General features: G+C 38.7%; 1 protein-coding gene across 4 annotated transcripts in view; it reads right to left on the reverse strand.

Annotated features, from left to right (window-relative positions):
- LOC131692830 (zinc finger protein jing homolog) overlaps positions 1 to 20,601 on the reverse strand; it is a 252,302-nt gene extending 231,701 nt beyond the window's left edge. For all 4 annotated transcript variants that reach the window (XM_058980140.1, XM_058980134.1, XM_058980139.1 and 1 more), the window contains exon 1: positions 19,246 to 20,601. The gene's annotated coding sequence lies outside the window, so the exon portion shown is untranslated. The remainder of the gene's footprint in view (positions 1 to 19,245) is intronic.
- Between the last annotated feature and the right edge of the window lie 926 nt (positions 20,602 to 21,527).

Raw genomic sequence — 21,527 nt, forward strand, 5'->3', positions numbered from 1 at the left:
ATTGAAATTACATTCGTCAGCGACTGGTATTTTAACAGCCAAACTATTAAAATAAATTCATTATTTAAGGTATTCATATTAACACATTTAGTGTGAATTTTATTTCGGATTGATTGAAAGAAGTTGAATGAATTTTCAGCTACTGTGACCGTAACACAGAAACATTATTATTGTGCGCATCGAAGAAATGTGTAATTTTCTTTGTCTAGCCTCGAGGTGTGATATTTTAGCAACTTGAAAGTTTCCTATTCCTGTGGAAATATTTTGGTTACTTTCTGTCCACTTTCCCAAAAAGCTTTTAAAAAGCGTGTCCCAAAAATCAATGTCTCAATTTATGGAACACTTTTTTTTATCGAAATGACGACTAAGAAGATGTTCAAGAAATAAGTCGAAATACAAAACTAGTGAAAAGTTTACCGTATCGACAGTGCAAAAATTGTATTCAGTACAACAAAAGTTATCAACGTTTAATATCCCTCCTGTTTTTCCGTAATTTGGAAACATCGTGCCAAACATACGAGATAAATCACTGCCAATACATTAATCATATCTAAAGATGACGTATAACTCGTGGGCCTTTCATTTTTTTTTATCACAAATTCATTATTAGTATTGTTTTTGGTCGTCAAATGGCGGGATAACAAAATTCTCACAAGTTTCCTATCTCATGCCTCCACGCGAGTCTAAGTCTATTGATGACATTTGGTCCTTAGACCGGCGACGACTGGGTGCTATCAGCCTTCTGCCGATAGTATCAGAATGAGAGGGTGCGAACAGATATAGTCGAGAAAACATTGCCGTAAAAATGAATAGTTGAACGGAAATTAGCCCCAATACGACTAATCTGACTAGTATCGATGATCACGGGTCAATACGTATTGAAAATTCGCCGCGTCTTGCTATACAAGCCTGTGCATCAGGTTAACAATCCTTTATATTTCCCTTCAGTGTTCGTTATTATCGCTTATCTGTATTCCACAAACAATCCAATATGGAAAATAAGAAATACTTTCCATGATTTATAACATCTCGCGCTATCTTTGCCTGTATAATAGGGCATTGCAAAAAAATTTTTTTTTTGAATTCTCAAACGCCCCCCCCCTCTCATATTGTGACAAATGTCAAAGTAAGCTCAGATGCCAAATTTCACATCATTTGGACAATTCTAGACCCCGGCCCACTTCGCTTGAAATTTTTGTACTTGGTGCTATGGGAAAAAATGGAGGAAAAATATATTAAATGCTATAACTTTTGAAGTAGCAATCAGAAAATTACAATTTATACCTCTTTTTAAAGGAAATAACGTTAGCACTGGAATGGAGATATTCCTTTTTCTATAAAAATACGGTTAAGTGGGGTACTGGGTCATTTTGACCCCAAAATCCCCTATTTTTTGAATTTTTCTGCTCGGTTGTGCAAACCATACATATTTTGCAGTTTTTCTAATGTGACAAAATCTCAGAAATCGTACGGAACCTTTTAGACCTTTGGCCGAATACGAGAAGTTGGGGTTATAGGGCCTTTTGTCATTTATGTTAAATTTTATCATTTTCTCGTGCATATATCTTTATTATTCTTCATTCAATTTTTTATAAATTTTACCTTGTTAAACGTGGAAAATTCTTAGAAATACAACAAAAATAGATTCGTTTGCGTTAAAATTCAAAAACATGAAATTTTTTGACATTAACTCTACAAACCAATTTTTTTTCATTAAATATCCTAATACCTCAACTTCACCTATTTTTCCAGGTATGAAACTTTTCTCATGTGATTCCTAAGCGCATTTTTCACTATAAATAGTAAATTAAATAAGAATTTTGTTGTTAAATGGAGTTAATGTGTGCGATTTTATGATAAAAATGTGAAATCGAGACTATATGTCAGATAATTTGATGTTCCTGAATTTTACCGGTAACGAATCTGTTTTTATTTTGTTTCTTAGGATTTTCCATGTTGAACAAGGTACAATTAATGAAAATTGAATGAACAATAATAGAGATATATGCACGAGAAAATGATAAAATTTAATATAAATGACAAAAGGCCCTATAACCCCAACTTCTCGTATTCGGACAAAGGTCTAAAAGGTTCCGTACGATTTCTGAGATTTTGTCACATTAGAAAAACTGCAAAATATGTATGGTTTGCACAACCGAGCAGAAAAATTCAAAAAATAGGGGATTTTGGGGTTAAAATGACCCAGTACCCCACTTAACCGTATTTTTTATAGAAAAAGGAATATCTCCATTCCAGTACTAACGTTATTTCCTTTAAAAAGAGGTATAAATTGTAATTTTCTGATTGCTACTTCTAAAGTTTAGCATTTAATATATTTTTCCTCCACTTTTTCCCATAGCACCAAGTACAAAAATTTCAAGCGAAGTGGGCCGGGGTCTAGAATTGTCCAAATGATGTGAAATTTGGCATCTGAGCTAACTTTGACATTTGTCACAATATGAGAGGGGGGGGCCTTTGAGAATTCGAAAAAAAATTTTTTGGCAATGCCCTACTGTATAAGCCAATAAATATATCGTAGAGAAGAAGTAACAAATTCCGTCTAAATACTGTTTCAATAAATAGTGATCCGGCCCATTACGCAGATAAGATACCTAGGCAATACTCCCACGGTCGGCTGTGTGGAGTTCAAATTGCTTTTGTTTATGGAACATAGGACACTCTCGGTAGCCGGCTGCTCAGAGTTTAAAAAGAACCAAAAACTAAACAAGATCTTTTCTTTTTCGAGTCATCGTGCACTCGAAGACTAACTAAACAACTTCCTAATAAAATATGCTTTATAGGTCGCATCGCTTGCTTGAAGCGAATACTAGACCTGATACCCTTCCAAACTACCAACTCCGCGACACCTATGGAAGAGTCTGATGAATCGTCGTCCTTCCGTTAAGTACGTGGAGCATCAACACTTCCTGTCTACCTTATCCTTTATCCTTCCCCGTGAACGATGGAGATGGGGGCGGCCGGCAATGATGGCTGTCATGCTGTTGAGGTTTTAATGTGGGTCGGATTGGTATGAATTCCTACTTACCATTTCCTAAGCAACTCTTATTAGATAATCAGCAGTCAAACATGATGAAGTCAGTGTGCAATCCGCCAAAATCATCGTCACAACGCAACGCAACGCAAATTCATTATTAGTATTATTTTTATTTTTACAATTTTTGATATCTTTTTATTGTCTGGCTATGATAGCCTGTACCGCGAGTGCATCGAAATTCGACCGTTGAAATCAAATGTCTTTTTTTAATTAGAGTTTCATTGTACAAGCGTCGTACTAGAAAAAGTACCGAGAGAATTCCGCCACCTGCTGTAGTCCTTGACTGACGGCGCACATGGACTGGAGAGTGTGCGAGAAGTATCCTCATCGCGACCACCAGGCGATTCGCTACCGCATCGGCCAATGGAACCCTGCTGCAGCACGGAGGAGGACGACCGGCAAGCTAAAGTGGAAGACGAAAGTCTTTAACAAAAACCTCTTTGTTGAGTTGCTTCGGCGAATAACGGAATCAAGTACGTTGATGCGGCTGATCTAACAAGAAGGATTGTGACGGCTTGTGACGTTACAATGCCAAGAAAACTGATACCATGCAACAGACGGCGTTCAGCTTACTGGTTAAATGAGACGCTCAGTACGCTTCACGCTGCTTGTCTTAGAGCCAGAAGGCGGACTCAGAAAGCAAGATTGGAGAGTGCGAGAGGAGCGCAAGCGACGCTTCGAGAAGATAGGGATGCTTTAAAATGGGAGATCAACCTTGGCAAGCCAGTAGCTGTGCTGAGAAGTAGACGCCAATCCCTAGGAACGCGTACTGAGTCGTCATGACGAAGATGACCGTCGACACCAGCTGAAATATGCCTGGGTAAGCATAATATAATCGTTGAGGGTCTCTTCCCGAAGCACGATCCAACTACCAGCTCACCGACACCGTACGGCGAAAAAGCAGGAGCAAACACAGCCGAGTGGCAAGCGACTAACGACGAGCTCAAAGAAGCGTCGATGTGACTAAAATCAAAGAAAACCCCCGGTCCGGATGGAATACCAACCGTGGCACTGAAGCTGCGTTCCTGGCAAATCCGGATATATTCAGGATGGTACTGCTGATGTTGCTGCGAAAGTCAGGGAAGTCACCGGGCCATCCAGCCTCGTATAGGCCAATACCGCAGCGCTGCACAGAGCTGAGCACGCTGAGCCAGATCCTGAAGAGCTACTTCCAGAGTAGAGCACTGCTGTACAAGACGAACAAAGGGCAGAAGTCAATGCGAGTCGCAGCGATAGCGTTCCTCAGAACTCCATTCTCTGTCAAACTCTTTGAAACGGGATTTACGATGGGGTCTTAACACTGCGGCTGCCCGGAAAAGTGAAAATCGAGGGTTTCGTAGACGACGTGTCTTTAGCGGTAATGAGTGAGATACTTGAAGAAATGGAGGTGTCGGTGACGGAGACAATAGATGCGATCGAGAGTTGGATAAACGAAGTCAAGCTGCAAATAGCTCACCACAAGAAGGATTTGTTGTTGGTCAGCAACTGCAAAGCACTTCAGCGGATACAGATCACCGTCGAAGGGCATGTGATTGCATCGAAGCGTGCACTGAAGCAATTGGGAGTGATAATCGACGACTGGTTGAGCTTTAACAAGCACGTTGATTACACCTGCGAAATGTCGGTCTATTATCTAGTGTTTCATCATCGATACTGCGATATGAGGCTCTAAGCGAAACCGCGAAAAGCTGAACAGGACTTTCCGGCTGGTGCTTGTACGAGTTGCGATTGCGTACAGGAGGCAGTATGCGTTATCGCCAAGATGATCCCCATCTGCCACCCTGGCGGAGGATATCAAGTGCTACAATCAATGAAGCGTCAGAAACGCGAGGAAGATGATGAGAATCGTTTTGATGGTGACGTGACAGTAGTAATGGGAACTCTCCGCAGGAATAAGCTAGACCCACGCCGAGGACTAGCCGAGTAGACTGCAACAGAGCACCGAGTATGAATCGTCGAAACGCCAGCGAACCGGACGCCACGCTCCATCCGGAATTGCCAGACCGATCACGGCTGTTCCGATAGAAATATAGGGTAAACCAAAGCAGAATCGGTATTGGGAGAACTTTTTTCGTCAGGGAACTCTCCGTCAGCGTAAGCTAGATTCACTGATGGTGACTAGACTGAGTCGACCGCGACGAAACACCTCCAGTCGCGGGTCATCGGGGCACCAGTGAACCGGACGCTCTGCTTCACCGGAATCACCGAACTGACCTCGGTATCCAGTTGATTGGCTCGGTTTCGGGAGAACAACTCTCGCAGGCGAACTCTCTGTCGGAGTAGGTCAGGTCCATCGTCGGGGACGCGAACAAGTCGAGGAGCTGATTGGCTCATCAGGGAAGTTGTGCTAAATACTACAAGAAGAGAACTAAAGGGCCTAAAGGAGTTGCGGCGCTAAATGGCACCGGTCACGGAGCCAAAGGGCTCAAAAAGTTGTGGTACTGAAACCAAAGAAGATACAGTATCGCCGCGTGACACCACCAGTCGCACGGGGGCTCCAGCAAACCGAACGCTCTACTCTACCGGAATCGCCGAACTGACCTCGGCACCTGGCTGGTTAGCTCGCTATCTAACTTCTCTCGCCGGGGAGCTCTTCGTCGGAGTAGGCTAGATCCATCGTCGGGGACTAGAACGAGTAGTTCGCGAACAAGTCGGAAGCTCAACGAGGAAGTATTACTAAATGGCACAAGGGAACTGAAGCGCTCAGTAAGTCAGACAGCCTGAAGTTTGCCGCTCAGTTTGTCCTCGTAGGGGAAGAGCACAGCTAGCTTTCATACTACTATACAGAAATTGCCACGTTGTGTGGATGGTCGAAAACTGGTAGTGTGTCGAGGATGGGTGCTGTAACCCTACTGAAAGAAGTGTGTGCTGTGCACATAAAAAAATCTCTTCTCGAAGTAATGCCGTAAGGTAATGCCGGGGAAAGATCAGGTTCTGTGTATGAGTGGGTCGGGTGACTACTCAAACCCGTTCCCTAAGTTGTCGGTTTTTGTACATTTTTTGTGCAGATTATTTTTGAACATTTTTTCTCATATATACAAAAAATATTCATATTCCCCCCAATTTTTTTACTACGCCACTGGAAACAATAATCAGATTCAAAAGATGCTGAGTTGTTAGGCCAAAAATGGTCATAAGGCCAAATGGTCATTAGACTAAATAGTCATTAAACTGAGTGATCATTTGGCCAAATGACCATTAGGCCAAATAACACTTATCCGAAGCACAGACTGCCGAATAGAACAAAGTGTTACTGGAACTGATACCAATATTTAAGAGAAGAGTTAGCTTTTCAATCGCATTGAAGTGCTCTGATTTTGAAGAATCTGATCTCTTACTTTGATGATTTTTTCAATCTTCAAGCTTTATTTTGTAAGACAGTAGAGTAGAACAAAATAATCCAAGCTACTCGAAAGATGAAAATTTAAAGGTCATGTGATTTACTGAGTTGATCTTTAGAATTGTAGAAACCAATTAGTTATTTGCTAATAATTTTTTTAAATGTAGATTAATCGAAAAAGTCATCTACGAAACACGCACTTAAAATTGTTTATAGGACACCCTATGTTTTTGAACAATTTCAGATTTAGAATGAAACCCTAAGACCTGACCATTTTTCGCCTTCCATCAAGTTACTTCGATTTGATTGTTCCACAATACTCTCGATTTAAATGAAGCTCCAAACTTTTTTAATAAGTTAGAAACGATAAATCAACGTGGCTCTTGCTTATTAAAATGGAATAAAGAGTTTCTTTACCATTTGTATTTATTTATAATTTAACTTGTGGCAAACAAATTATTGAAGAATTTGTGCTACTGAAGTAATCGACTATATAAATAACATCGTGTTGTTCAGTAGGTACCATAATTTGGTAAACTAAATCCGAATGAACAGCTCATGAAACAAAAAATATAAGCAAATTATTGAAATTATTGAAATCATTAAAATTCTTCAAATAATTTCTATTTCTATTAACATATTGAGGCAGAAAAGCTAAACCATGGTACCCTTTGAGGGATTTCGCCTTCACAGCCGCTTCGTAGGGTACAAGACGCAGATTTAGTGTTAAAATCCTACTGACACTTAAAACACTATCAGGTCAGAATTCGAACAGAAAGTGGCTAGAGTGCTGGAATTAGTATTACAGAGTTTTTCAATATTTAGAACCCAGATCGTAAACTAGAATTTTTTTTCGGCAAAATAATATTTGGCGAAATGGTCTTGACGAACCGTTATGCGGTAAAATGGCGATTGGCGAAATGATCCGTTCCACTTTTGGACTTAGTAAACTTAGTAGTGAATTGTTGAATTTTTGAATCTTTGCAAATTTAAACTTCTGACTCTCTGCATCTTAGGAGGTTGAGATTTTTAACGAATAACTTTTTGTGAAGTTATACGTATATGCACGTTGCAGATTTCCATTAACAGCAGTCGTGTTTATCTATCCTCTTTTGGAACATGGAATCATTAGATTGCATTCTTCGATCGATTGGTTATCCGCGAAGCCAAGAAGCACGTAGGATCTCGGGATGATAGATCGTACTACGTATTCGAGTGCTAAATTGAGCATCCAAATAGAAAAGGCGATGCTTTGATCCATCTAACGGCACAAACGGGACGGATATTTTTCTGGTCAGTTTGATACTATATTTAGATTTGATTAGATTCATGCGAATCAGTCACATTTGCCTAATTATAGATTATACACAAAATCTTGTATCGCTTCACTGAATCGTACGCTGCTGCGAAATTCAAAGGCATTATGAGTCCGGTAGTGATTTTATGCGAAATTGTCTTAGCAACAATTCAGGTTCTATGACAGTTTTATAACCACTTATAAAACCTATATTGCACTTGTAGCTTGCTATAAAACCAAAATTGTTACTTCAATGTCCAGGATCTGTTGTTGATCGTTCTTCTGGAACCTGGCTTAGACATTCGCCGATACTACTGCATATTTGTTTAATTGATATAAAAATTTGTAACGTTTTGAAATAAAGATTTTTTTATCAAATTCAAAAAATACAGTATTTTAGTATAAAAGCTATAAAAAAACGTTTGCTTGTATTTTTTTGTTCTTTAATAGATGTTAGGAACTGTTTTCCTGCATCCACGTGTGGAGCACCTTAATAAAATTTTATCAACTTGGATGTACAATAAAATTACCGCACATTTTCAAGTACAGTAAAAGGTCCACGTGGAACCTGCTGCGGGGGGCTGCTTAAACAATAATTTTTGAACCTAGGTGAATCTTCTTGAGTCGAAACGTGTTATTTTATTGAATCATATGCTTTCTTCGGACTTCACGTTCAATAAGAAGAGATTTCCTTTCTTTCGAAAGTTGACCAATAGTTTCGAATGTAGCTAACATTTTTTAGACTTTTATTGAAACTACCTTCGACAATTTGATTTTATTTCGTTTGCATATTGAAAATAATAAGATGAGATTTTTGTTTATTTTCAACGAGTCCTGCTCAAAGATTTTCATCAATCGAAATAGTTTCATTTATATTATCATCACCAGCGTAAAGAATGGCAATTCCATTAATCAAGAACCACCCTAGATAGGGTGTGTGCCCCCGTCCGTGTCAAGGATGCTATGCAAGCTCGGTGAACCGCCTCTGGCGGTGGAGAGTAAACGGTCCGTAGTTGCGATAATACAACAGATGCAAAGCTCAGAACCTGTGGAATAAGAGGGCTCGAATGGGGATAGGCAGAGGCCAGGCGTCAATCGAAAATAATTGTAAATTATCATTATTAAAGCTATCTCGCGCGACCTTCCTCGGTAGTCCCGCGTTCAGCTTCCAGGGCAACCAAAGGAAGACAGGAGAAGTAAACGGGAGAAAAGTAGCAAAAAGGACAGAAAGTTGTTGTAAATAATTAAATTTACTGCGTCTCGGTGAAGTGGCAGTTGATGGGATGTTATTAATATTTATAACCTCCGACGCCGACGACTACTGGACGAAGGGGTAATAATTGTAATTATCGTACATTCGGAACACATTTCACTTAAATTTCACACAATTTTAATGGACTGTTGATAGCAAAGGGTTGGGGGGAATTTTTTCCGTTTTGTAATAACCACTTATGATTATATAAATTAAGACGTAAAAAAAATTGAGTCCACCGTTCTCACAGGTGACAAGTGTCTCAGATGAAAAGGAAAGCGTAGAGAGAAATGTATATTTTTAAATTTTTTGAACACAATCGGCGAGTGTTGTATTATTTGGTGTAGGGGTCGAATTAATGTAAAGGTTCTATAACTTGCGAACTAAACTACAGTAAATAGCTCACTGTGAAAGAACCGGCATAAGTTTTATCCTAACAGTTGAAATAATTTCGAAGATCCAGCACCGTACGACACCGACAGTCTTCGAGAACCGGCCAGGACAACGGAACACACCTCCGCAAATGGTCCCCGGAGAAGGCGAAAACAAATGAGTGCAATTATAAGCCAGAAAATTAACCCCCCTTCACAAACCGAAACGAATGAAGAGTTCATATCGCACCCAAACAACGCGGACCCCGCCGAATGATACGAATCTAACATCTGCTTGAATATGCGGCGGCACAGCTGAAGAGGCTAGCTTCATCAAATCGATCTTCTCACACCCCCACGCGCTATCGTTGCCAGTGGGGTTCACCCTCTGAAATCGAGAAAAGTAATATAAAGAAAAAATCTGTGTGCCAGGAAAGTTGGATCAAGTCAAACCATCCCATCACCAATAGAACAGTGGGATTCTACAGGTCAAACGGTCTTACTCTAATATTCACAGTGAGCAAACCGAGTGACGAGAAGTAGGAGTACAACAAATTTAAATCCACGATTGAAAAATCGTAAATAAAATAATGACATGTCTTTATGTTGCTGAAAATTACACGAGTCTGGCCCACTGTTCGTGCGGTGCAGACCGAACGCGGGTTTGCGGATGTTGACTGCTCGTTCACAATCAACTAGAGGGGACTACAAAGGCATCAAGAAGCATCGAGTGGCCGCGACACGGGCGAGGACTCCAAATCTAGATAAATAATAAGAGGGTATTAAATTACCACTTACAGACGAACACGGAGGCTTGATTTGTGTATGGTATCCTCCCGAATGCCTCCGGGTGGGTGCCTAGTGATTTGCGAAGGGTAATTAATTTTCGCCTAGTTTCTGGTCAATCTCTATCTGTTTCCAAGGGTGGCTTGATTCGGAATACGAAGTTTATCTTCGTCGAAAATTGGCTTTTGTTAATGGGCTCGGAATAAATTTTAAGTTCGACAACTTGAAGGATTTTACAAAGTTTTCGATCCTTTTCGCTTGTTTCATATAAAACGAGATCCCTTAACAACAGTCCTGGGGTAAAAATTGAATCGAATCGGCTAGATTGTAAAATATCCGTGTGTGTCAAATAATGCCGCTCATTTTTGCAAAAATAGCTTTAGCACAATGTGTATGGATATTTTTCTCAATCGGATTTGCTCCGGAAATCTTGTACGATATTCGACATCAACTCAATTTATTAATGATTCAAAAGTAATTTGAAATTGCTATAACAATGCTCAGATTTACGGGTCAAAAATATGTTTGAACCAAATGGACTTCTTCGCTCATATAACCAGTCGATCCAGTTTAGCTATCTGACTAAGGCCCTTGCTTCTAGGTGGCACTCTGATCATTTGAATATCACTAGAATTTAGTGTCAGAAAATAAATTGTAAGTCTAGAGTTCGACTGGTAGGGTGTGTTAATCGCCAATGAAAATGTTCTAGCGGCTTCCTCATTCTTTGAAAAAAATCTAGTTTCAGATTACCCTACGCTTCGATGCTTGTTGGCATCATCTTCAGGAGAAAAATATAACCTGTCATTTGTATAAGTACCTTAGCAAACTAAATATCTGAAATGTTGTACTAACAATCAACAACATTTCAACCGTTAGACAATTAGACAATTAGTAATCTATGACAAATTTTTCTTGTATTTTGTTGATGAGCGCTACCCAATGGCGAAAATGTGAATAGATGGGTTTTATCTATATAGATTATCCAGAAATCGCACGCAAATTTCAAAGTCGTTTGTCCGGTAACCAGACTTGATCGAGTTGGGAGCTCCTGATGGAAAGAGGAATCGACTCAGAGAAAAAAGATCATTATTTTAGATTCTTTACACACGAAGAAATAATAAATCTTACTGATAAAGCCAATAGCTCCTTGCCGCACTGTATCAAAAATATATCTTTTCGTATAAAAACGAAATGGTAACGGAACAAAGATACAACAAATAATATCATATAGGTCAAATAAAGTGCAAAATAGAGAAAAATATGGAAAATCTTTCTAAAAGCAGTCAACCACTTTTGAAACTAACATACGATCTTCATAACATTAAAATCTAATACAAAATTTTAGTTCTAGCTGGAACTATAATTTCGCATACGGTTGATTAATCTGAAATATCGTGTTAGCCATTTCAAATGATGTACCTACTTCATATAAAACACCTTCCTCGTTTATTTTATTATACAATATCAAATAAGACAATCTTCAGAATAATTGTTGTTGTGCGAGTTATCCGTTTTCCATGCATTTTTATTGACGTTTGAACTCTAAATGTTAGCTACCGAAAATGTATCAAACAATCTATATATTTAGCTACATTTACCTAACAAAATCATTATTCTAACCTTTCTATTGAACAAAATCTTATATGTATTGCATATGATTTATAACCAAAACCTTTTCCAAACATCAATTCTGGTTCAAATCTTCATTTCTCAGGCTGATTGCCTTCGCAATTTGTCGCATTCCGGTTGCAATACTCCTCGAGAACTATCTAGAGATAGAGAATTTTCCGGTATGTTGCTTCTATATGTAGTCATAATTTAAGTACTTTCGATACTGCAGATATGGTTTGTTCTATTTTGGTCATTTCGGCAAAGGTTCCGTTTCTTCAGTCATACTCAATATAGACTAACCATCCAAACTTCATCCTTCTCACTTAATCCCAACAAGTAGTTTTTATCATTTGCGAGCATATTCTATGTCGTTTTTAGACTGAATAAACAATGTTGCAGAGATGCCAGATACTTTTTTCAAATGTCTGCAATAATAATTTTAGTCTTGGAAGAACAAAAAATGTCAGGAAAGCTAGTGTAACCAAAAGCCTTTATATTCAAAAATCTGTAAATATCTGCAATCAAATAAAAAAATCTGCAAACATCTGCGTCATCGAAAAAATCTGCAGCTAAAATTAAGAGTCGGCAAATTTGCAGACATGTCTGTAAATCTGGCATCTCTGCAATGTTGGATCCTTTACTGTGTATACCTGCTACTGATGTGTACGAATGATTAACTCTGGAGAAAATTTAGATTAGGTCGTAAGTAACAACAAAAGATTCTTTTGGGGGCTTTCTCTTCTGTTCATTGCTCGGTCAATTCAACATTTACTACTCACCTCTTTGCATAATATTCTAGTAAAAACCGGCGGTTTTTGATATGTACTGGAAAAATAGTACAAAGTGTTATAGTGACATTGTAATAATCAAAAGAGAAAGTAAACAAAGAGAAGCTTACGTCCTAATCTAAATTTTCTCCACAAAAGGAAACCATGAATTTAATTTAATATCAATCTGAGATCTTATTTGACAAGTAAGGTACTCTTACAAGAATAAGAAAGCATCTTTCTAAACATTCGAAAAGAATCCTCCTCAAGATTTTGATGGGTACTGCAAATTAGGCATTGCATTTATTACTCATATGAGTAAAGGAGTACGGATAATTTACCCCTTCGACAAAAAAGCGCACATGTTCACTATTACTTACACAATTTCTCTAGTTAAATAAATCTGCCAGAGCTAATGAGTATCTTACGGTATCCCTTCTGCGCTCACCAACTTGCTAGCGCTAAATAAAAATATGCCAAAACAAGTCTATCCCACTTTGTTTTCGGTTTTCTTGATAACGAAGAGAATATTGTAACCATTCAGTTTATTTTCACGAGAATAAAAAAATCCCTTCCACCGGTGAGAAAAGTTGAATTTTATCAGAAAAATTGTTCTCACGCTATTTCGTCGCTGTTGTGCTATCTTATGACAAGCGCCATTTTGCACATTTCGAGAAAAACGATTTTTAAAGTTTGAGATTGAATATCTTGAAACTTATAAATAGTGTAAACAATTCCAAGAATTCAATAGATGCTGCTATCTGTCCTGTATTAATCTCTTAAATATTACGTAGATCGGTTGACTATGTTGCGAGTTTTTACTATAAATGTAAACAAAAGTCGCACTCACACGTGTCATAGGTGTGTATTGATGACAAAATTTGTATGGCGTGTCATAATCGTGCATGGAAAATTTTGCATAGAAAAAAATCATCAATTATAAACTTTTATTCATATCTTTGGCTTCATTTGGACTATACACAATCGGTGAGATGCATTTTGAAGGAAATGAGACAGGGAATCTAGAAAAAATAATTATTTTTGCATACAGTGTTGCCAAGTATGCTATATTTCCAGTTTAAAACTTAAATTGCATTTTTCTCACAATTCTTGCATTTTTTGTTTTTAAAATGATTATGCCATTGTGTTTCTCAGATAGTTTCACATATAAAAACATCTTATACATCAAGATAATTTGAGCCAATTCCCAGACACAGTCATTTGAAGCAAAAAAATGAAAATTTCTCAGCACGTTTCTCGCTATATCTCAGTAACCAAGCAGAATGTCAAAATTCTGTAAACGCCACTTTGTAGAGATTTTTTAGACAAGTAATGTGGCATATCTAACTCAGTTCACCCCAAAATGGCGTTTGTCATAAGATAGCACAACAGCGACGATTTGTAGAAATTAAAAATTTCCGGGAAAAGTTAGACGTGCTTCTGATGTGAATGAGTGAGAATTACAATTTAGCAGGTGAAGGCTAGAATTCTGGTGGTATTTGTTCAAATGACCGCCCTTCTCTGGAGTCTGATAGTCGTATAGAATCATGCTTCTCATGATTCTATACGAAACCTTTTTATGATTCGGACGGAACTCTTCCAAGGAGCGTTTTGTTTAATACTCTGTCCATATCTTGTTCTTAATTCTAGGGGAAACATTGTTCCAAATTCTAATGGAGTTTTACTCATGTTAACGGAATTGTACTCAGAGTTGTGATAAAAAAAAACATCCAAGAAATCTTCTAAAGATTCCGATCACGACTTTAATGGAATTCTGTTCAATACTTTGACGTGATCTATCCAGCATAATTTTGACTGGTTAGCGTTAGAATCCTGAGCGAGATTTCATCAAATTTCTGAGTAGAATTCCGCTAGAGTTCCGATCGAAATGTTTCTATATATGGCAGTAGTAGGTTAGAAACACGATTCCGTCGGAATCCTGAGCAAAACATGATGATTCCACCAGAACTCTTAAATGCTTACCTCCAGCATCCTGAAAACGATTCCGCAATTGAATCGGAGTGCTAGCAAAATCCTGCAAGGAAGAAACTGGTGACCACTAAGACATTGGTAACACCACAGATAACAGACATATTGACTAGAACAAAATTTCTTAACAGAATCTGTGTAAACTTTTAAATTGATTAACATTCGAAACCCGTGTTTCACTACTGCCATTTACCCAACTGTTTGCTACGCGTGTTTGACAACTGCACTCCAACTACATTGCGTCGATCACTGCGCCACCTACAAACGTTTGCCAAACAGGTCTGATTTATTCCTGTAGCGGATATTTATACACAATTCAAATCGAACCTATACGTCTCTTATCTATAGTAGTACTCTGGACAAAGCCAGCCTAGAGACCGTATGACATCCGGTCGCAAAAACCAAGAATCCATTGGTATTTTGCTTTTATGTTATAAGAAGGAACCCCTTTTTTCGTTCCCGTCATCATTTGTATCTTTTACTATTAGTCTTCCTGCGTTTCTAGTAGTTAGAACAATAATACACGATGAACGTGTGATATTAGTAGTATGTCCGTCATACAAAGTAAGGTTTTTAGTTAAGTTCACATTCATTTAGGGCCGCTCAAAATTTTTTCGTCTTCGCGTCACAAATACAATCGATAGTTTTTAGTTGTTCACTCCGTTTGTTGTTTACTTCTCATTTAGTTTCAAGACTATTTGGTACGTTTCCTTTCGCCAGTTTATGTTCTGTTAACAATAATATTTGAATTAGATAGTTGGTGCCAAAAATATACATGGCGTTACATTACAATGTTACTGTGATTGATCCCTGGACAGTCTTTGGAATAATTCTTGTTCATGATTCGAGGAAACACTTGGGTCGTGTAAAGTATATCAAATAAAAAAAGAACCGACATTTAAACGGTGTTTATAATTTCATGTTCTTTGATGCGATTTTCATAATTTCTCACACGTTACTGCGATATTGAATTCATAAGGTTACTATCAGATTTTTTTGGTCGGTAGTTATCGTGACATTTTAGTCGCTAGTAGAGTGATTTGTGTTCATGATAGCAGGATCTTGATGTGTTGCTCACGAGTGGTGCGATTTATGTTCAGGATTTCAGGATCTAGGTGACAATTTTCGTAATTGATATGCGCGTTGTCGTGATATATTCTTAAGCTCACTTTCGAATTTGGCACGTGGAATAATGTAAGTCATGTTTATGATATTAGAAATTTTATCAGGATATCTGTAATACCTCTTTGTCTTATCGTTATAAGCTATTTTTCAATTCCTATCGTATTTTTTACTCGGAGTAACGTAGCAATATGAACTGGATGTGACTGATTCGCGGTATCTTATTTTGTTAACTATATCACGAGCACGATTTATGGTTCTATAATATATTTTTGGTGCTCAGCGAAGTTTTCGTTTTCTGTCCCGACATCACAATGAACCTTATCAAATGAATAACAATGTTCGAGGTTCTAATAGTTTTTTTTAAATCTGCTGCCCGTATCTAGTATTAGTCGCAAGCAGCTGGACATAACTATATGATATTTCATAAAAAAATCCCAAATTTTGTGAAATAATTCACGTGAAATTTCATGACCACGTGCAGAATTGCATGAAATTGAAAATGGTTAGTGATATCTTTTAAATATCACAAACACTCAAGATAGATCGTGAATCATTTACTAGGATTCATAAACCAGTTCACGAACGCATGAAGAATATTTTTTGATTTTGTGCACTATTTCACGGGCACGCATCGTCAGACATGAATTTATCGGGAATCATTATCAATTAGTTCACGACGTATATTCGGACTCTGAATAATGTTCCTAAATCTATGAATAAAATAACACGTCAACCTCTAGTTTTATGAAACATGTCCATGAAGTTGTGAACTAGTTCACATACAGAAAATCGTTTGGGTAATGGCATGGCGAAAGCCGTGACTGACGTTCACAAAACAAAAATATTTCCACTAAGAAAACCATACGTAAACGTTACTGGAAGGAAATTGAACATAATTATAAAACACACGATTTTTGTTTATGGTCCTGTTTTTGTAACGAAAAAACGTGATTGTTCCAGATTTCATGGCACTTTACACACTATTTTGGTAACATTTTTTTCCGTATGGTGGTGGAGGGAAATAGTTTTCCACCCCATTTTATATCCTTAGATATATTGTGCATGCAAGTGTAAGAATAATTCTATTCGGAAAAAATATCTTGTAATTACTTAGGGAATTTTGTGCAAAATTTCGAAGTGATTGGTAATATAGATTTCACACTACATTTTTTCAAGATGCTTCTGGAGATTTACTGTCAGTTGCGCACTTTTCAATCTTTTGCGCTTAATTTTTTTTTTTTTTTGGAATCTGTGAAATTTAAGGATGTTTGAGCCCCGACCAGGATGAATTCTCCACGCAATATCAAAAATTCCGCAAGGAGATTGTAGTGACGATGAAAAAATCTAGAAAAAATTTAGAATAGGACTTCAGTGATATGAGAGATTTTCTTTGGGGTCTTTCTCTTCTGTTTACACTCGGTCGTTTCAACATTTAGCACTCAACTCTTTGCATAATATTTTTATAAAAACCATCGGCTTTCCATATGTACTGCGAAATTAGCGCAAAGTATTATAGTGACGTCATAATAATCGAAAGAGAAAGTAAACAAAGAGAGGCTCTCAATGCTACTTACGTCCTATTTTAATTTTTTTCCAGGATTTTGAATTCGGAAATTATTAGGAATGCAGAATTGAATTCTTGATATTAACAATTTCTTAATAAATTTAATGAACTTCTTAAGTATTTAGATACAGTAAAGACCCATTTTTATCAGCCCCTTTGTGAATTTTAGCCTGATAAAACGGGGACATTGACAAAGTCGGGATTAATATTTTCTTTCTTTTTAAAAAACCGAAACTTTTAAAATATTCTTCTAGGGTTAGCCTTACAACCTTTTCTGATTATTTAGATTAAATTTCCCTTACGCGGGTTTGACAGCGCAAAATTAAAAAAAAATATGCTCAAGAAAAGATTAACTCGAAATCAACTGGGTTCGTCTGCTAGAGCCCATCAAGCTACAAACTATCAATTTTCATATAAGGCTGACGAAATCTGGTCAAAAAGCTGATAAAATCGGGTGGATGATGTCTTCACTGTATTACGAAGTAAAGATTTAAATCGAAGTATTGCTGAATCCGACGGTCTCAGGGTGCAATAACCAAACAGAATGAAAACAATTAACTTTAAAAAAGGTTAACTAAAAGGGCCAGTGAAATTGAAAGCCTCTTTTTCGTCTTTTTTTTCAGCGGGAGAATCCCGATACCGCTCGATCGTTTCTATTTCTATTAACAATTTCATTAAAACTCTAGAAGTGCAACCCACCGAGCCTCAGAAACACCTTACCGTTTTAAAGTTAAAAATGAGGAAACCCTAAGTTTATTAACTAAAACACAGTCATTTGAAATTCAGGAAAGAGGACTAGGATTGTTAAGAGGAGCTTATCATAATCGTGAAAGACTGCACAAATGGTACACTTTTAGATACATAGTAAAATTGCGAAGTGTTCTCGATATATCATGGCAACATTTTAATTGGTGCACAAAAGTAGAGTCTGGAACCATACGATTTAGAAGAGCGCTGGAAGATCCTGTATTAATTTATGATATTACCATTCTTCTCAACTTGTGAATTATAACATATACTCCGACTAGTATGTTTAATTAGAAATAGATTTCGATGAATAGGACCGGTCAGTTTTCTTTCAGTTAAATTGTTTTTATTTTAAATTCTCCGTGTTAAAATTCTTAGCAGTCTTGTACACTGAGCTGGACGACTAGAAAGCTTTGACATAAAATCGAATAAACTAACACAACATAAAAACTTTTATCGTCCACCGATGACAAAAACGATTCCTGTAAGTTAGGCCTACTGATTTTTTGTGCAGGGCACTTTTCATTTCAATTTCTTTAAAACGAAAGTATTCAATTCCACAATTAGTTGATCGCACCTGCTCCTTGACTGATGCTACAATTAATCATCAAAGAGGATAAACTTTTTACTGGCAAAATTTTCGTTCTGGGACTTTTACCACTCCTGAATTGAATCAGATTTTTCTAAGCACAATTAAAAAATGCAATCCTTTTAAACACATACATATCTTGATTTCGGAACGATCGAGCGGGACCGCCAAAACTCGCGGCTAAACCTCCTTTTTCGCCGAAGAAAGGTTTTCTGCCGAACCACCATCCTCATCATCATTATCATCAGCGTCGGTAGCAGCGGTAACAGCAGAACCAGAAACCATCCGTCATTGCCTACTATGCAGGTACGGATAGGAAGGTACTACGGAGTGTAATATATTCTGTGTTAGAGGAAGGCATCTTTGTTGTTATTATTGTTATTGCTGTTGGTTATTCGTTGGCCGTTCTTTCGACCATCGCTCTTTCCCTATCTCACTCTCTCCTATGGGGTAGTGGGCATTCGCTCTGCGGGGTTCTTCCACGACCCGATAGATGGTTTGCCTTTGCACCGTCGTCGGTCGGGACTTTGGCTCTGCTGGATGATGATGGTGCCTGCCGATGGCGATGATGATGATGACGATGATGCTCAGCAGCATAGGAACCACAAGAGAAAATGTCCGCATGTTCGACATTTTATATTAGTTTTCAAGACCCGTTCGTGACAGAAACGGTGTGCCGTTCACAACCCACAGTTATTGTTTGTCTGTTCGTCGGGATTTTCACTGAATGGGAACACAGGCAGGATAATTACCTTCGGTTAGATGAGATCGATGCGAGGTCTCCGTTCTACAGCTTTTGGTGATAATCCATAGTTGACAAACGTCGGTGGGGATGTGGATATTTTAGTCAGTCCTCGAGGGCAGGGAACACACGCACAAAATGTTGATAAATTCAGTTTTCACGCACAGATTGAAAATTTTCTCGGTAATCCTAGTGGCTGCCTGTGTGAGCTATCCTTTTCACTTTTTCTACTCTCCGGAAATGGCACTTTCCTCTAATCTCACACTCTACACTCGCGACTTACTTCCGTTGAAAATCGAACCGGACCCGCCGGAAGTGTAAATCCAAAAGCAACACACTTTTCGCGGAAATTTTTCCCAGAAACCATTAAAATCTGCCTGTATGGCCCGAAACCTCTCCGCGATGGAAAAACATATTTTTAATGCTCGCCTGAACCAGCATGAAATTTTCTTCCCTCTCGGGGTGCTTCTTCTTTTCCTGGACTCCTCTTCTGGCTGGCACACGTACACAAGCACGCGGTCGGACGCGCGCGCACACGTATGCTTCCTGGTACACCGACCACACGAACGCACAACGGGACACACGCGAGCCCCTTGTCAAGGGAAGCAAAAGCAGTACCGATATCCCGCACACCAATACTCCCGAAAGCCCGGGCACTGACTGGCGCCCTTCGCGTCCTACGTTCCCTCTCTGGCGATTGCTTCACAGACAGGCCTGCCACACCGCGCACGTCATACGCACACTGTCTTCTTCTAAGCTTGCTCTCGCGCGCACCGTTGATGATGTTTTCCCTCAGGGAACACCCCGCAACCGTTGTGCTCCTACCCGAACCCCTTCGAAACAAACCCTACTTATGCTCTTCTTTCTCGCTTATATAATAGCCATGGAGAGGCTGATATGTTGCAGACGAGGGCAGCAGCATAAAATACACACACATACACACACGCGCTTCACTTGAAATGAAAATTTCTATCGCAGGAAGCTTTGGCCCCCGACACTTCAATCACCCCCACACATTGGCGTTTGCTTCAAGTCGTGTGTACACACATCAGACCAATCCCCCCTTACTGTTAGCTTTGGAAGAGGGCGCGGATTTAATCATTATCGATGTTCTAACTTCTAATCAGTCTTCCTGCACAATATAGAAGACACACAGAGAGCGTTACTTTTATTCTACACATAAATAAGCACACGGAATAGAACACAACTCTTACACCATGTTTTTCTTGGTTTTCATTGATCGCAATTTCGGTGAGATCCAAACCAGACTGTTTCTTCCACCCCAACAAAAAATTGGCTGTACTTCCTCAAGGAGAATAACACACGCGCGCACTAACCGACGAACACGATATCATCCCTTCAGAGGTTCAAGGCGGACTGGATTTAAAACCCAGACAGTCGCAGCGTAGAACCTCTCGGCCACGATTCGACTCACTAACTCACTAGCGATCGACAGTAGTGGTAGTGAGCTGCCGAGAGAATTTAACCATCGACTATCAACCATCCACCCGATCAGGCAGGCAGTCAGTGAAGTCAGTTCACACATAACGACGAACAAAATAATCGAAGAGAGAGAGAAAGACACAGAGAGGTGAGAGTGCGCCCGTGGAAACATAAATGCAAAGGCGCAGCAGCAGCAGCAGGCCAAATATGCTGCTGAGTATTACCGCTACTACTGCAACATAAGTAAAGAATGAATGAAGCTTCCACGAATACAGGCAACATGGTTAGCTTTACTGGGATGTCGCGACGGCGAATGTACATACAGACTAAAACTATGGTCGGGTTCGATTACTTTTCTCACTTGGGAAAAGTTATCCAATCGCATAAAATCTAAACGTAATATGCAATCAATATAATTTTAAATTTCGGTGCAATCATGTACGAATTCGGTTTAATTCAAATTAGGCGATTGGGGAAAACGTTTGCATAGTGCCAGACGTTTGTTACTCAAGCTAAAGTTAAGAACACGGTTTCACATTCTCGGCAGCAAACCAGAATGTCTATGTTTGCTTTCCATGACATTACTTACGATCAACCAGTTGTGTGGGCGTTCACACAATGTGTGTGACATTCTGGATTTACCGTCCAAGCCAGGGCCAGTTATTGATGAGGAGAATCCAAAGCGAAAAACTCAACTCTCATTATTTTCGGTAAGATTTGCGAATCAAAATAGTATTCCCAGTCCTTGCACTATTGAGGACCAACTTAGGAATGCATTAAAGTCATTTTTCATGCGATTTTTAAACGACATGTTTATGCGAGTTTATGCGCATTTCACTAGATATTCGA

The sequence above is a fragment of the Topomyia yanbarensis genome, chromosome 3 (assembly GCF_030247195.1).
Source record: "Topomyia yanbarensis strain Yona2022 chromosome 3, ASM3024719v1, whole genome shotgun sequence".
Classification (NCBI taxonomy): Eukaryota; Metazoa; Arthropoda; class Insecta; order Diptera; family Culicidae; genus Topomyia; species Topomyia yanbarensis.